General features: G+C 42.8%; 1 long non-coding RNA gene across 1 annotated transcript in view; it reads right to left on the bottom strand.

Moving 5' to 3' along the window:
- LOC120405695 overlaps nucleotides 1–13,119 on the bottom strand; it is a 183,795-nt gene that overhangs the window by 8,993 nt on the left and 161,683 nt on the right. Inside the window, exon 5 of the long non-coding RNA XR_005598784.1 lies at nucleotides 2,633–2,772. This is a non-coding gene — a long non-coding RNA (uncharacterized LOC120405695). The remainder of the gene's footprint in view (nucleotides 1–2,632; nucleotides 2,773–13,119) is intronic.

Here is a 13,119-nt window from a genome sequence, read left to right on the forward strand (position 1 = left end):
AGGTTTTTAACCATCAGAGATGAGCTTCTGGAACAGCCTTCCACTCGGAGTTGTGGGGCAAACAACTTAATACGTTTTAAGAGAGAGATGGACAAATTTATGAATGTGACTGTTCAATGGGGTTGCTTGTGATGGTCAGAGGTAGGTCTCAGCAGTCCTGGGACTCATTTACAATTTATGTCCTATGTTCCTAAAAGCTCATTCTTCAGCGCTCCAGGCGCCTCCTGCAGGGGTCAGGAAGGGTGTCATAGGTTCCACCCCTACTCTGAACTTTAGGGTACAGATGTGGGGACCTGCATGAGAAACCCTAAGCTTAACTACCAGCTTATATGCTGCCACCACCCAAATATTTGAGTCATTTGGGAAACTCTGTCTTCCCCCAAAAAAACCTTTCCCTCCCTGGGTAGCCTTGAGAGACTCCTCCACCAATTCCCTGGTGAACACTGATCCAAACCCCTTGGATCTTAAAACAAAGAAGAGTTACTCATTCCCCACCCGCCTTCTTCCCCCTCCAATCCCTGGTGAGTCCAGATCCAATCCCCTTGGATCTAAAAACAAGGAAAATCAATCAGGTTCTTAAAAAAAGGCTTTTAAAGAAAAGAAAAGTAAAAGAAAAAAACCTCTGGGAGAGATTAGCATACCAGCTCCTCTCACAGACAACAGATTCAAAACACAGAGGATGTTCCCCTGGGCAAAAACTTAGTACACAAAAGAGTCCCCAATTTGATTATTCCTCTAATTGCACAAAGACAAAGTCACAAAAGAAAATAAACATAAACCTATTTATTCGTTTCTAATACTCACTACTCTGATAAGATTCTGGTTCCTTGATCTTTTCCACTCTGGCCAAACTGAAACTGACTAAGACAAAGGGAACTTCCCTCCTTCCTTTTGAGACATCCTGTCTCCCCATTGGTTCCTCTGGTCAGGTGTCAGCTAGGTAGGTGAACTTTTTAACCCTTTACAGGTAAAAGAGGCATTAAACCTTAACTATCTGTTTATGACAAAGGGATATTTCCCCCCAATGCATTCTAGCTTTGTTTGTGTTTTTTTAGTCTCCTTCCTCTAAAGCATCAGGGATAGCAACAGCTGCCTGGAGGTGGCACAGAGCATTCTCTCTCTCAGGTGCTTGGCGGGCTGGTTCTTGCTCACATGCTCGGGGTCTAACTGAGAACCATGTGTGGGGTCGGGAAGGAATTTCCCCCTGTGTCAGACTGGCAGTGACCTTGAGGGCTTTTTGCCTTTTGTCATCATAGAGTGTGAGTCACAAACTAGGGTTATCTGGGTATAGCTCATTTAATAATTTCCCTGCAGACACTGGTGTACACTTGTCTAACCTGTTCTCAACCACTGGCACATAATAGTCTAGTCCCCCGAGAGCTGAAATACTTAGTTCTAATTTTGATTGTGGGTGTTAGTGTGTGGGTGCTGGTTGGAGTTGGTGGATTATGATTTACTAGTGGTCAGACTAGATCAGTGGTTCTCAGGCTTTTGTACTGGTGACCCCTTTCACACAGCAAGCCTCTGAGTGCGACCCCCCCTTATACATTAAAAACACTTTTTTATGTATTTAACACCATTATAAATGCTGGAGGCAAAGCGAGGTTTGGGGTGGAGGCTGACAGCCCACAACCCCCCATGTAATAACCTCCCAAACCCTGAGGGGTCCTGACCCACAGTTTGAGAACCCCTGGACTAGATGATCTAGTGGTCCCATCTAGCCTTTAACTCTACGATTCTAGGGGGGAAGCACATTAACTTTTGGTAAGATTTGGGTAGCTAATTGCCCTTTTCTTTGCAATTTTGAAAAGTTCCAGCCCTAGTTCTTCTGTGAGTTTATTTTACTCCTTTATGACTGAATTTATTGACATTTTGTATTAATACCTCTAAAATGGTTCTTTTTCATGTAAAAAAACCCCATAACAAGGAAAAATCTGAACTTCTTCCTTTAAATGTATATTACTATCCCATGCACTCCGTCTTTTTTCTGAGTAAATGGAATATCACAGACATAAATGCATTAAGTCACATCTCTATGCAATCTTGAGTCTACCATCGCACACAGTTTGGAAGATACATATTTCTCTGTTGTCCCTTCTTAGTGCATCTCGATGTGGTAGATTAGAGCCCATTAAAATGGTCAGAATTCCCCAAGTGAGTTATATATAAATATACCAATTCGATTCCTTGTCTCCTTTTACAGGCAGGCTGTAGAGTTACTTAGATGGTTCTCATTGAGGAGGGTGCCTGAGAGGGTAAATATGAAAAGATTGCTCTCTTCAAATCATCTTGGTGGTAATTTTCCTCTCTTTTCCCAATAGCATCTCTGAAAACTTTTCAACAGCCTAATTAACCTGATCGGGAGTCAGCTCCCCTATGTCTTATCAAGGGAAGGGAGTTAACTTCTCCTTTTACCCTTCCTGTTGTTATTCCTTCTAGAAAAGTGTATAAACACCCTAGAACATCAGCTTCTGCTAAGGGTTATATCAACATCAATGGTACCTTTGAAAATCTGTTAACTCTAATGCAAGATCACTGTGGTTAAATCCCACCTTGAAAATAATTGATTATGGTTTGGGGCAGAATATTTAGTTGGACTATAGTATCAATTTGGCAAGAAACAGTTCCTCACCTCCTGCACAGCCACTGCACATGATCTGTCACTAATCAGTCAGATGCAACAGGCAGCTTCCAGCAGCAGCACTCTCACCATTCTCCTTCTGGCTTCACCTGTTGTAGGTCATCTGTGAGCCTGGATGACTTCTGAGGACACTGTCAGCAGAAAGGACATTTACAGCCAACTTTAAGCAAAGGTTGAGGACAAAAGTACATTGTAAACTCCTACAAGGGACCATTCAGTTTAACAATGTTCTCCCTGAAGTTTACCTGGAAATCCACTGGCTTCCTTAATCTACAAGAGTTGACCAATACAAGATGTCCCTTGGGAGAGGTGCACTCAACCTCAAAGCAAAGGAGGTACATGATGGTCAGTCCATGACAAAGGTGCACTATCCACCAGCAGATGGCTCCAAAAAGGAGAGGATAAATTTGTAGTGGAAGAGGAAGTCTTCACAGCTTCTGGATTTACTCCAGAGGCATTCAGAAGAATGGGATGAAGAAGAGAATTACTGGATGCAGGGAATGAGCCAATGCTGGGGTTGCACATAGTTAACCCACTGCTGAGCAAAGGAATGGGGATAGGTGAAGGAAAGGGAAAAGAGAATGGAGCCACTCTTTGAAACAACATACTGCATAGGACCGTGTCTACACTACAGAGCCTATGCCAGCACAACCATGCTGGCATAACCCCATAAAGTAGATGCAGCATAAACCGACAGAATATATTTTTCTGTCAGAGTAGGAGCACCACCTCCCCGAAAGATGTTAGCTAAGTCTACAGAAGCACTCTTTTGTTGGCACAGCTGTGTCTACACCAAGGGCTTTGTCAATATAGCTATGTCACTCAGGGGCATGGGGTTTTTCACTCCCTGGTCTGCCGTATGCTGGTAGAAATTTTAAGCACTGACCAAGCCTAAGTGTCCCATTGCACTCTAAGAGACCCTTCTCTATGAGCTTTCAGTATGCTTCATGGGAGAGGCACATTGCATGATGCTTTAAAGGTAACTTGCTGAGAACTAGAACTTAGTAGAAAGAAAACATGAATAGGGCCCATGAATACATCACAGCAGCTTTTTTTTCACAAAACATTCACACTAGCCCAGTTCTAAGAATGACCTGTCAGCGAAAACACTAGCACAAAGCAACCTCATTTAGAACGAGAAGTATTTAAATTCCTCCAAAGAGGTGCTAAATGGATTTAGCAATTTTTCAAGGTCACATTATCACTATTAGGACTGTACTTGCCTAATAAAAAAAGCACAGTCAGATTTTCCATTAATGAAATCTTCCAGTACCTCCAGGATGATCTTGCGTCACTGCAGGATGCAATTACATGTCCCATTGTTTTACATTGCAAACCAAATCCAAACAGGGGCTGTGATTTTTCACTTGGGGGATGCAGTTCTGGATAGACAGTGACAGATATCAGTGCTGCTGTGCCCATGCAAGACACTCATTCTCCACTATCCAGGACTCCTTCTGAAGTCAGGCACCACGTGTCCCAGCTTCCCCACCCCAAAATGCGACTCCCGACGAGGCACTGTTTGTAATTTCTAAATACATCAGTAGAACTCCTTTTGGGGGCCCATGTTTTCAAATCGCTGTGGCTCTGATTCAGCAAATCATCCCCTTGACCCATTCTTCATTTTAAGCATGTGCTTAATTCCCATTGACGTCATTGCGACTAAAACACAGGCTTAGAGTTAAGCCCATGCATGACGGCTCTACAGGTTGAGCTAAACAACCAAGTTTTGTGGTGGGGTTGTAATAGACTCACATCACCTGTGGATTGGACACATATGATACCGTGTTATACAGGCTTAAGTCCTTTCCCAATTCAGGGCCTGTTTAATCAATAAGGATCAGTGTGGCAGTACTTGATCAGTAAGATGCAGAAGAGTTTATTAAAAAAAAACAAAACCCAAGCTTGTGCATATCAATTTCTATGTGATAAAAGTCAATAATGTTGTAAAGAAATATCCTGAGATGAAATAAAAATGATTTAAAAAAACACAATAAAATCATTTGCCATAGTGGATTTTCCTAGGTTAAAAGGATCACCTTGTTCAAAATGGCAAAGCCAGTTCAATTACATTAGCAATGACTGCCTGGTAAGGATCATAAAATTGAGAAAATTTGAGTAGTTATGTCAGCAATTACCAGCAAAACTGCCTTGACGAGTGTCACAACTGAATCACTTTATGAAGTGTCAGTGCTCTGCTTTTTGGAGAATACTGCATGCCAGCTAATCATAATGCACAAACTTGACATAAAGTTGATAATACGAATAAGCCCAATGCTGGCTTTCGCAGAGTATGTTAGTGATTCAAAAGATCTAAAAACTATGCCTGGCCTGTGCAAACATTTGCTGATGTGCACTTGAATATTTGTGGCCGTACCATGCGATCCCATGTGATGCCACTGGAGAATTCCAGATTAACTACTAGCTGTCCAGATATCCTAGACACACTCTGGTGGAGTGAACTTTCAGTCATCAAAACTGGTTCATTTGCATTGGTGCCTCATAACAGGCTAAGATCCCCCCCATTCCCCTCCCCCGCCCCCCCGGAGATAAATAGGAGAAGTCTCCTGTGACTCTGAGCACCACAGTCTCATCTTTGGTTCCCCACCCCTTGGTGGAGGGAGAAGTGATCTGCACCAGCCCTATCCCTAGTATAGATTACTTCCCTGGCCTGCTGGCTCCGCTGTACTAGGATGGGGAAGAGTCAAGGCCCCATCATGCCCCACCTCTGCCCACTTAGGAAGGGGACGTAGCAGATCCATGAAAGCTGCATCCCCAGCTATGCTGCTACTCACAAAGCAGGTAGTCCAAACAGAGGACTACATTTGTTCCTTACACCCCTGAGTTCCCTATGCAAGAACATAGCAAGGGACCCGGTCTGGCTCTTCATTCTTAATCAGTATGTCCAAGTGTTCCTCAATTTTGCTGCAGAAATGTGTCGCCTCAGATATTACAAACTACTACATCAATGGCTTTGTTGCCAGGCATTACTGTGACACAGGGCTACCTGCCTAGCTGAGTGTATTTTACTACCCAAGGAAAAATATTCTTAATTCAACAAAATGGACAAGCCATGTCGCTCGTCCTCCTGCTCAACGAACAAGGTTGATATGTCAGTAAGATTCCACACAGGGTGCTTGTAAAGCCATTTATCTCATGACAAGAGACGGGGAGGATCTTCTCAAGGGTGATTAACATGACTAGAACCAATCAGGCAGAAAGAGCAATTCTCTCATAAATAGAAGGGTTGGGAGCTAAAATGTTGAGCTCATCATCTTTCTACTGACAGCCTCTCTCCTCTGAGGAAATCAAAGCACTTTAAATTAATTCTTACAACATTTATGTATGATACATAAGCATTGTTATATCCCACTCCTAGATGGAGGAACTTGAGGGTCAGAGAAGAATGTAACTTAATTAGGGTCGCTTGCAGAGCTGGGATTAGAACTTCCAGTTCCCTGATCTAATCACTAGATAATGCTCTCCAAAACACAAGGGACGTGATGGTCTCGCTGCTGGCCAAAGGCTTCCCATGGAAGGGATTTTCGCTTCACTGACATGCGTGGAATTCAGGAGTAGCTTGGCTGTGACTGAGGAGCATCAGGCCCATAATATAGATAGCTTTAAACTTAGCCATTTTTACCCTTCTCTCTTCTTTATCTCTTGGGATCTCTCATTCCCTTCTCTCTTCTTCCTTTACCCATAAATAAGATGTGGTTCCTCAGTTTCTTTTTTTCATTTCTGGGCCAAAGGCTGCCTTCAAAAAACAGTCTCCTGAACTGGTTATCTTTGGCTGGCAGGTCGTGGGACACAGGGGAGGATTAAAAAGAAAACTCAAGCACTTCAAGTCACCACTTTGATATCGCTCCATATTTCTTCTTTTCAGGGGGTTCCCTTTGCCCATTTCTGCCATATCACATGCAGGGAATGAGATCATAATGTGCTCTCATTGTCAAAATGACACTCCAGCAGCACTGGTGTCTTTTGACACTATTTCAGGCTCATTGTTTATTCTGGGCCTAATCCAAAGTCCATTGAAGCAAGTGGAAAGACTCCTGCTGGTGTCAATGGGCTTGGGATCTGGCCCTGTGACTCCGATGGACACTGTCATCAGTCTGGAGAAAGAATTTGGCAGAGGAATGTCAGTGGATTGCTTGTTTGCAGCGGCTTGTGTGCTTGAGTTCACTGGGGTGGTAGGTAGTTCAATACAGCTCTTGTTAAAGCCGCAGTACATTTCTAGGTATTTAGTCCAACATGAGTAATCATTGTTAAACAGCTGTTCTCTCGTGGGGAAAGGTCTGCTTATAAGAGAGGAGAATTTTCTCATTTGTACTGAGTACATTCTGCTTTCAAAGTGCAGTGAAACCCAGCGTTTCATGTAACATCATTTGTTACATGGTTTCTGGCAAAAAGATTCACATTTTAATTTCTATCACTGGCTAATAACCACATTATACTTGGGCAGGCACTGACTAAAAATAAATAAATTAATAAGCAGGCCTAATAGGATTCCAGTCCTAAGACTCAAGCTAAGGAATTAAAATAAAAGGGAAGTTAGCACTGTATTAGCAATTATATTTGGTCCTGACTACAATTCTGTGCTGCTATTAACTGTTTCTTTTGAAACCAACATTTCTATTTACTATTAATGAGAGCAAACAAACCGTCCTTTCATTGTATCTACTTTTTTTTAAAATGTCTTCCATCTTATAATGAGTTTCTTCACAGCAACAAATTGTGATTGCTTCTTTCAGCCCAAGGACAAATCAAAGAGTAATGTTGTTTCATCCTCAGGGGAGTTGCTGCCTAAATTATCTGATTGAATTCTGAGTTTGGAGAAATTACAATAACCATGTATGCCATGTATACTGCTGACCCTTCCCACACACTTCTGATCTTTGTGAGCCTGTTACTTATCCAAAAATCGCATTCTGTTATGATGTCAAAAAGCATTTTCATTAAAAATCTGGAACCTCTATTACAGACATGCAACCTCTGTGTCTACAAGCTGAAATTAAAGTTATTTAAAGTGGATGAGTAATATGACTGGAGGTTTTACAAGTAATCAGGAGCTGGTCGGAGGTGTAAATTAGAATGATTATGATACAGATTAGTGTAAATTCTTATGGTAGGCAATTCCCAACAGACAAAATACAATCTCCTTTCTGTACTTCTGTCTGCAGAATGCCATAAACTGACTGGGCAGAATTTATGCTCTTGTGAAAGGCTGGATGGCTCAGGGGAATGATAATTGGATAAAGGGAAATAATAATGGAATACAGAAACTTTCACTCTTAGGACATTGGTACAAGATCGATCCAGGTCATTAATAACTGAAAGATGTTATCATGTAACTAGTGTTCGGAGGCCTCTATGAAATTAATTTTGGGGATTAATTCTTACAACATTTATGTATGATTTGTCCACATCACCCTCTTTGGATGTCTCAGGAGAGAAGCCAGCCATGAACTAGAAATTAGCTAGACTGGCTAGCCACCTGGCAGGTTAATAACAAATAAAGAGAGACGAAAATATAAAATAAATACAGCTTTTATTGCTTGAATAGTGCTAGAAAGTTACCCAACACTATGAAACTATCTGGTAAATTAATTGTATCTCCATCACGTCAAAAAGGAGGCAGATATCTGTAATTGTCAAAATGAGTACTATCAACTTTGAGAACTAAAATCCAAGTTGGGAATATTGTTTGTGTTTTGTTTTAATCTTTAATTTTGTATTTCCTAAATTTTATGGTGTGGTTTATTGATGAGAGCAACTTGAACTAATCTGAAATGAATTTTTTGTTTATGAAATTCCTTTAGTTTTTAATAAAAAGAAAATTTTATATATGTGCTGTTTAAATAAGCATGTGCAGCCTTGGGCTAAAAATAGATACATTTTACTGCAACTTCTAAATCACGTTTTTTTTAAATTGTGTAATGGAAAACAGAGCAGGGACTCAGCTCTAGAATTTCCCACTTTTTAATAAAGGTAAATATTCAGAAAGACATAACCCCGCCGGCCTCCCTCCCATCCCAACTTGTAAGAAACAAATAAACAATCTACATAGAAAGGAGCCGGAATTTTGCATTTTAATTTCTTGTGACCTTTTGGGAGGAAAGTAGCGAAGTATGCCCCTTTTAAAAGAATCGGTGTAACTTAGCCCAGGGCAAACCCAAGGGAGCACAGTAGTCTGCTTTCATTACAGTCCTTCCTGGGACCCTGCTGTATAATTACGTTATGGTTATCTTGGAGAAATCAATTATCAAAGGCAGCCATTGCCGTGACAACCAGGACAATAGTGACCCTCCCCATGTATGCACTGCGACTGGCTCATTCCAGCATTATCAATAAAACACAGTGTTCAATACCTATATACATTATGGCTAGGGAAACTAAAGTTCAGTGTTTCATTTTAATCACGGAAAAATGCAGATTTTTCTGTTTTCTAATTGGCTCTTTTGGGAGGTTTATCACAGAAAAACTAGGATCCCTGCTGACCATTGAGTTACACTAGCATAATGGAGCCCTACCTGGTTGAGGTCTCCTCTAGGTGCTGTCACTACACATCATTGTATGCAGTGTTGTTGTAGTCATATTGGTCCCAGTATATGAGAGACAAGGTGGGTAGGTAAAATCCTTTACTGGACCAACTTCTGTTGGTGAAAGAGAGAAGTTTTTGAGCTACACAGAGCTCTTCTTCACATCTGGAAAGGTATCCAGAGTGTCACAGCTAAATAGAAGGTGGAACAGATTGTATAGCATAAGTAGTAAACACATATTTCAAGGGACCATTTGAGACATCAATGATATTTTCATCCTCTAGTGCTTTGGAGTGGGTAGCCCCTTGCAACTGTAATTCAGCAACATCCCATGCAGAGGCTGGGGGAGGGGAGAACGCTCACTCTGTCTATGAACAGAGACAAATAAACTTAGCAGCAGGTCTGCACCTGAGAATGGGGAGGGTTTGAGGAGCTGTGAGGAATCCAAAAAAATGTCAGTGGCAGGAAGAGGGACTCTTTCTTCAGAAAGGTCTGAAATGCCAGGTGCAGTCTCCAACGTTGCAAAGGATTTTAAGGCTATTCACTCTCTTCCTCCCCATCCATGTCTGTCTGTCTCTCCCTCATGCTCCCTTTCTCTTCCACTAATCACACTCAAGCTCTCTCTCTCACCCTCTCCTCACACACCAGTGCTCTTTCCCTCCCCTGTTCCTCAGTCCCACCATGAACCCATCTCCGACCCCTTCCCCTTCCTTCTTGACCACACCATGAACCGTTTGGGCTGGCCAAGAGTTAGGTCAGCACCCACCATGTGAGAACAAGTTTTCAGGCAGGTTTGCATCAGTCAAATGGCATAAAACTGACCTTGACAAACCTGGCAATCTGCCACTTAAGTATGGAAATGTGGCCTATTTAAACAGGGGAAAGAGAGATAAGAAAAGAAGGTGTCAAATGGGCACTGAGCATTTGTAGCTTCCTGCAGAGCATTGTGGATGAAATCTTGTCTGCATTACTCAGCTATTTGGCACTATCACAAGACACCAAGATGCAGGACTAAAGTCAGAAGAACAATTCAGCTGAACGTGAGTGGATAGGCCCAGCTAGGGAATAAGGGCGAGATTGAGACGCATTATGTACATTTGCAGGTGGGACAGAAGGGTAAAGGCTGATGGTGCGACTTGGCATCCCTCCGGGGGGGTTACGGCAATATTCTCTAATAGGTTTTAAGTTGAACTGTATTTCGTTGCCGCTGTTCTCTCATGAAGCTTTGACTGGAAATTTTCAGTTATCACTCCTTGAAGGAATAAGTTAGTGATGAGAGTGTGCTCTGAGAGCTGCTTTGGTGAATGTGTGTCAACTCACTGAGGTATTGTGTGCAGAAGAAACCCAATGCTCATTTTTCATGATGGCTTTCTCCTTTGGAGCACTTGATTTTTTGGACCCTTCTCGTCTATTGACAAGATGTCTATCCTGTGCTTTAACTGTGATTCTTTTATCACCAAGTATCAGAGGGGGAGCCATGTTAGTCTGGATCTGTAAAAGCAACAAAGAATCCTGTGGCACCTTATAGACTAACAGACGTTTTGTAGCATGAGCTTTCGTGGGTGAATACCCACTTCTTCGGATGCAAGAAGTGGGTATTCACCCACGAAAGCTCATGCTATAGTCTGTTAGTCTATAAGGTGCCACAGGATTCTTTGTTGCTTTTATCACCAAGGGGCTGTTCGTTAAATTGGATTAGCTTTGTTTAATCTGAAGCACTTTTTGCAACCAAACTTTACAGAGGTAACAAAATAAGTGAATCCATCACACTCATGTCACTTTGCTTTTCTATTGTAAATGCACTCAGACCTCAGAGTGTTTTACAAGAATCATTGGGCGCGATCCTCAGCTAGTGTAAACTGAAGTCAGGGAAGCTGCACTGATTTACACCAGCTGAGGATCTGGTGCAGTGAATGGTAGCCTGACAATGCCCCTATTTCAAAGGCAAAAAGGTGAGGCAGCTAGGAAGAACTGGGAGCTTAACATCTTTTTGTGCCTTTGATCAACCTCCAGTGAGCTATCTTAGTGCTGGTTTGCATTAGAAAGTTCAGTTGATCTAGGTACATAGCTACATAATTTTTCTAGCTATGAAAAATTCACATCCCGGAGAGATGTAGCTAAGCCGACAAACCCTCAGAAGAATTCTGACAAACGGAAGAATTCTTCTGTTGACCCAGCTGTCGCCCCTCAAAGAGGTGGATTTACTACAGTGATGGAAAGACTCCTTCCATCGCTGTGGTAAGTGTTTACGCTGCAGTAGTGCTGCAGTTGTGTTTCTAGTGCAGACATACCCTCACAGTTTTATCATGCTCTAAGGGCTTATCCAGGAAATGAGGAGACAGGATGTTGGGGAGTTTTAAAACAATGTCACCTCCAGGGCAGTGAGGTAGTTTTCCCCTGGTCCCCAGCGGTCTCTGTAAGGTCAAAGCACAGGGCTACCTAAAAGCCCACAGATGGGGCAAATGCACCCTTAATGATGGGTAGGTCTAGAGGAGACACTGTTGGAATGGGGGTGATGCAGAAGGGCCTGAGGCACTGGCAGCATAGGCCATACATCTATAGCAAACTAAGGGCCAAAGCCCACAGAAACCATAGCAGACACCTGTCTCCAGCTTTGCAACACACCAAGCTGGTAACACAAATTGTGCTTGTGCTTTGCTTCCACTGGATGTATCTAAATATGACTCCCTGGCTTGCATTGCAAGGGCCCGGGGTGGGGGAGAGGGGAGTTAGGGTCTGGTCCAGTGCTAAGCCCAAGCAACCTGGGAAAAGGAGGGGATGCAATGCTTCAAACCAGGCTGCAGTGGCTGAGGCTAGCCCTTGCAGCCCTCCAGCCCTGCTGTAGGGGGAGGACAAGACACCCATAAAACAGGGGATTCTCCAGCTTTGCCCAACCACTAACTGGCCCATCCCAGACCATTGAGGGCTGGCATACCAAAAGCTGCTGCAGAGCTGGGCGACATACCGTGTAGGGAATGTGTATGCACCCACTCCCCTGTCCTGCCCCTTTGCGATGGGACCTGCAGCAGCCATGGAGGCAGGGGCAGTGTTTGCGGAAAACTGTTGCATTAATGTATGTGACAATTAGCTGTGTCTTCTGCGAATGTGCTGCTTTCCGGCTCCTCCCCTTATCCACGCGCAGGCCAACCCATGCACACTTGCCGTGGAAGGGATGGTGGAGGTGCTGTGTTGGGAAAAGGGAGCATGCAACATAGCTGCCCTTCCCCTAGCCTAGCCCCTGTTCCCATGCCATTTTTCACCCCTTTTGCAGTGTCGTGCCCCTCATTTAATGTAAGAAGAAGATCACATTGGTCAACCACTGCAGGGCTTGTTTTCACAGAGGCACAGTCACAGACTTTACGTCCAGAAGAAACACCAGATCATTGTATTCTTTAGGGACTTCTTTATGAGCTCAACCCTGTAGCGCTTACAAAGCCTTAACTGGGCCCTCGTCTAAGTGACACGAATATCTGAAAATGTGGGTGGAAAGTCAAAAAGAAGTAAATGCTGATCACATATTTTATCAATTCATTTAATAAAAAGAGATGAGAGTGTATGCAGGAGCTTTGCTGGTGATCATGAAAGAAAAACAGAGGGAAAACATGAATGCATGCCGTGACAATGGGATATATTTTGAAAGATCTTTTCCAGGGAATGCAACTAATGTTGGAATTGCTTGCACCATCTATAGGTGAAACTGTAAAACTGCAATTGACTCTTGCTAATTGTCAGAGGTTGATGATAGGGGAAAATAATTAGTAGTTGCTTTTTGAGTGATTATTGGAAAGATTTAAACTCCCATGTTTGTGAATAGGTGATCTGAAGTTTGGCTTTTTATTTCGGAGAAGTTTTGGGTAAATAGCTAAGATTTGAAATTGGTTGCTCTGACATTCCAAGCATGGGAAAAGGACAAGATTCTCTTTGTGACAGAAATGT

Source organism: Mauremys reevesii, linkage group 5 (genome assembly GCF_016161935.1).
Source record: "Mauremys reevesii isolate NIE-2019 linkage group 5, ASM1616193v1, whole genome shotgun sequence".
NCBI classification, from domain to species: domain Eukaryota; kingdom Metazoa; phylum Chordata; order Testudines; family Geoemydidae; genus Mauremys; species Mauremys reevesii.